Source organism: Microchirus variegatus (assembly GCF_963457635.1).
Source record: "Microchirus variegatus genome assembly, chromosome: 20".
NCBI lineage: Eukaryota > Metazoa > Chordata > Actinopteri > Pleuronectiformes > Soleidae > Microchirus > Microchirus variegatus.
The window spans coordinates 9,426,966-9,431,854 of NC_139821.1; positions in this window are offsets into that span (position 1 = coordinate 9,426,966).

Genomic DNA, 4,889 nt, shown 5'->3' on the forward strand with positions numbered 1-4,889 from the left:
GCACAATAACTTACAGTGTCTCAGCCACTGTGACTGCATCTTTCAACTTAAGTTGTAATGCAACATAAAAAAACCCAAAAGAAACATAAGTTTTTAAAAGTTACATATAATTTTTGTGTTGATTGTGTCAGAGTTTCCAAGCAACTATAAGGGGACTTGGATACATCCACACAAGATGTTTCTACCTGTCTCTGGTCTTATGATTATGAATGTGATTCCCAAAATGTTCTATATTGCTTTAAAATTAATGAAAAGATCCCTTTATTAATACTGAGGCATTGAACAGTATACTATGATCAATATAGTTTTAGTTGTTGAGTTAAACTACTACACTAACGTTCAAAGATTTGGGGTCATCTATACAATTGTTTCCCATTAAAAGTCACACTTTTATTTATCAAAAGAGTTGCAAAAATGAATAGAAAATATAGTCAAAACATTGACAAGATTAGAAATAATAATTTTTATTCAAATTTTATTTTGCACTTTTGTCAAAGAACCAGCTAAGCTGTTTTCAGCTGTGCTAACATCATTGCACAAGGGTTTTCAAGGGTTTTCAAATCATCCAATAGCCTAACAAACACAATGTACCATTAGAACACTGGAAATTGGCCTCTATACACCTATGTACATATTCCATTAAAAACCAGACGTTTGCAGCTAGAATAGTCATTAATAGCCAAATTAACAATGCATAGAGTGTATTTATGATTCATTTAATCTTCTAGTCAATGAAAAAAAGTGCTTTTCCTTCAAAAATAAGGACATTTCTAAGTGACCCCAAACTTTTGAACGGTAGTGAATGTTTTACGGATAAATACAGATTTCATGTTTAAGACCCTTTTAAATCATTTTTGTAACCAATGTGGTTTGTACAAACACATTTGAGAAATAAAAAATGTCAAATAAACAATGTTTTTGTCACCCTTCCACAGTCATTTGCTCATATTTGGTTCGTTTTTCATCAATGAATTATTTTCTATTGACTGACTTCAGTGTTGAGTGTGATTTCAGATTCACTTCTGCGCAGACAACCCCATCTTTCAAACAGCGCAACACAATGATGCATGCAGAGGGCAGCCTTTTCCTCACATTCATTATTGCTTCATAGATATTTAATAGTGAAGATTGGACAAATAATTGTCCACCCGCCGTTTACAACAATGCACACGGTCGGTTTAAAGAATGACTCGACTGAAGCGAAACAAACAAGGGTTTCGCTAAATTCTATTAATATTTCATATTTACAGCAGGTAGGACTTGCAGATGATCCTGGTTTACCGGCATGCAAATAAAACGCTCCAAAGAACAAAACAGCAACTATCAAGTATCATTATGGTGTGAGATTGGATCTTTATATTCTACTTTCTCCAACTGTAGAGTGAGTTGTGGAGGTGGTGGTGAGAAAAGTCTGAGCAGGTAGCCGCTCCCAGCCTGTGGAACAAACTGTCAAATACTCAAATCATTTTACTCTATCAGGATTGTTTGACACCCCTTGCCAAGTTTTTTGATTATTGTTCACCATTTTGGACTGTCTGTGTTTTATTACCATGTTTGAATAAAGGCATGTCTTTTTTTTTTCTTTATTCTTATATTCCCCTGTTCTTTAAAACCTGCCTACAACTGGTCGAGTCTGAATAAGCAAAGACAGTCCTTGAGCACACCGTGTGTGGTAAAAATGTATACTGTATGAGATCGACTTGTTATTATTAAGTATGCAGCTTAAAAAATGATGTCAACAACAATATTGTGCAATTAAATGCCTCACAGAGATCAGAATTATTGCAGGGATGTGACACCATTAGGAGAGCTGGGAAAATGTGTTTTTGCATAATAACAAAACCTTTTAATCATTACAGTGCATTCACACACACACATTCTAATCTGATTCCTGAGCGCAGAATTACATAGGGATCTGATAATACAGTTATTTTTGAGTGTTTATTATGTGAACTATATGCTTCCTGGTTGTTTACTTTGTTATGTCCCTGATAACCTATGTGCATTTTATTATAAATACACATATCAATCCTCATAGCTCACTTTATTGAGCTCCGTTGGCTTTGTTAAAGAGTTCAGATTTGATGCCAAAGCATCTTTCTCTCTATTAAAACCGCTTGTGGTTTATTTTTTCCCATGCAGCTCCTCCATCTCCTGTATTGTCTCTATTTTCTCCATCCCTCTGTCTCTCTGTCCCTCTCTCCATCCATCACACCCTCCCTGACAGGATGCGGGGACCCAGGCAGGCCGCTCCCACTCAGCCTTGAGACGTCAATGATGTTTTAATTGTCATTTCTTGTTAAGGCTGCTGTGACATTCATGTGGGGATGGAGGGATGTAGGCATTATCAGTCGAAGTAAAGAGAGGGAGAGCGGGAGAAGGAGAAGGAGAGAGAGATGGCATCCATTCAGCCACTAAGAGTGCTATTTGGCTCTGAGCTGTGCGCCTCTTTCTCTCTCTCATCCTGCTCGGGCATGATCTGATTTGACAAGTGCAATGCTGTCATCTTGAATTTGTCCAATTTGAAATTCTAATTAATGAACTCGCCACTTTGTGTTTTTGTTGTTGTTGTTGATGACTCTTCTTCCCCTTCCTGCTCTCAGGCTTTTTGTTTTCCGTTTGTCTTGTCTCTACCCTTCCTCTTCTCCTCGTCTCCTCTTTCCTCTTGTCTTCTGTTGTCGGCAGTGCGACTGTGGAGGCCGCCGGTAGCTCTGGGTGAGATTGTGGTCTCACACCACAGCAGATGATATCAGTGGCTTTAGGTCACCCAATTAGAGTCAAACCATGTGTGTGTGTGTTGACTCTGAGTGTTATACTGTATGTGTGTCTCTGTTCTGTTTTTATCCCATAATCATATGAGGATGAGGATGCTGCTGATCACTGATTTTGAGGGTCTGAGGAGTCCCAGAACTTCACACTTTCTGAGGAAAAGTCAAACGTACAACTATGTTCATACATCATTGGAATCTTTGCTTTTTTATAGCTGTCAAACAAACACCAAATACACTCAACAAAAATATAAACGTACAAAGAAAAACTTGCAGTTATTGTTATGTGACAAAACAGAGTAACTATCCAAAAATAAAAGTAAACTTTATCAATAAAGAGGCTTTAATTTGCGAGCATTGGGATCAATTTCAAAACAAAAGTCCTGGAGTAATGGCAGGAAGAGCACAATGGGGGTCGATGATCCAAGTTCACAAACTTCCATAATGTGTGTGTCCACCATTAGCCTCACTCAGAGTGGTACACCGGCGACGCATGGACAACACCAGGTTTTCATCATCGTGGAATGATGTTTTTGAAACACCTTTTGTATTCACCACTCTGCCATGCTCCATGACTCTCGTGAGTTGAAATACTCAATCTGAGATTGTAGTCAACAGGAGTGGCCAAGTGACACTGGACTACTGGGTTTGCGCAAAACAAATCATTCCATAAACAAATCCACCAAGAATCTGAGCAAATGTTATGACATTCTATTTTTGTTCCCCATTTCAAGTTTGTGTGTTTATATTTTTGTTTATATTTGCTTCAGTGCGATGCAAACTCATGTGCATCTATTATACAAAGAGAAATACAACACTGAAGAGACAACGCAATGTAACCACACGATGGACTGCTGTCTGTCTGTCTGTGAACTAATGACTGCTGCCGTCCTCAGGGTTCTGCTGGTGAACAATAATGTCACTGAGTCACCGAGTCTTAACGGCACAAATAAAACAACATCATGTAACAGAACTAGTAATCCAGAAAGCCATCTTTATTCTGTGTGTCTTCATTGTTGAGCTGATAATCCTGTTGGAGGATTCAATTAATGAGGCATGTGAAAGAAACAAGCTACGGTATGCTAATCTGTAATCTCATCCAGTTGATGAGGGTTGTATACTGTAGGTGCTGTGGAGCCAGTTGTACTTCAAGGTTGCTGAAAGAAGTGGAAATCAGCGGGCAGGGCCAGCAAAGGGCAATTAACCCTTTGAGGCGTAAGCCTATTTTGTAGGTCTCTGCTCGAAAATTGCACACTCATAATGAAATGAGTACATCTCTGTAACCACAAGGTCGATTTGAATACTTTGGGTGTCATAATCAATGGAACACTTGTGGGATTGACTAAAATGTGTAAATATCAGTGCAGTGCATCAAGCTCGCCTGAAAAAAAAGGCATTTCAGGACGAGTATCTCTTTGAAATGATGCAGAAGAATCTCTAAACTCCAAACAAATCAAAGTAAAACATGTGAACATCATTAAGTGAAGCAGAACAAAATTAGAGAGGTTTTAGTAGAGAAAGTAGAGGTAAGGTCTCATTTGACACATTTTTGAAACATCTGTGCCTTTTGTATTTTTTCATGTATTAACCTACTTTTTTCACTTTTACTTCACTATTATTGTTCAATTAAAACAGTTTATGGCTTTGTTTCAAAGTTTCTGCAGAATTCTATGTTTTTTCATTCCAAAAACGAACACCAGGTGGTTTGATTGAGCTGTGTCTCTCTTTGTTGGCCTGTATCTCAGTGAGGGATTAGTGACAGCTCGTTGGCTACCTTACAGCCAATAGAAATTTTGATTGACAGCTTTGTTAGCCAATGAGAAGCTGCAGAACGCCCGGATGTGACGCGACTGGCTGAGGGTCATTACGTCAACTAGAGAAGTCCATCTGACTTTTTTGTTTTGTTTAGACTGAAAAAAATACTTTTCACGGATAGACATCAAAGGTAAGATTAATTTTACAGTTATCTTTCGGCAAAAAGATTTCTATTGTCTTTATTGTTTGGTTTAGCTCCGTAATGCTTTGTCGTAGACTGCTTTGACCGGCAGAAACAGCAGAGTCTCAGCTTTCATTTGAGCCATATGGGCTGTATTGGAGCCACATGGAGTGTCGGAGTGTTCG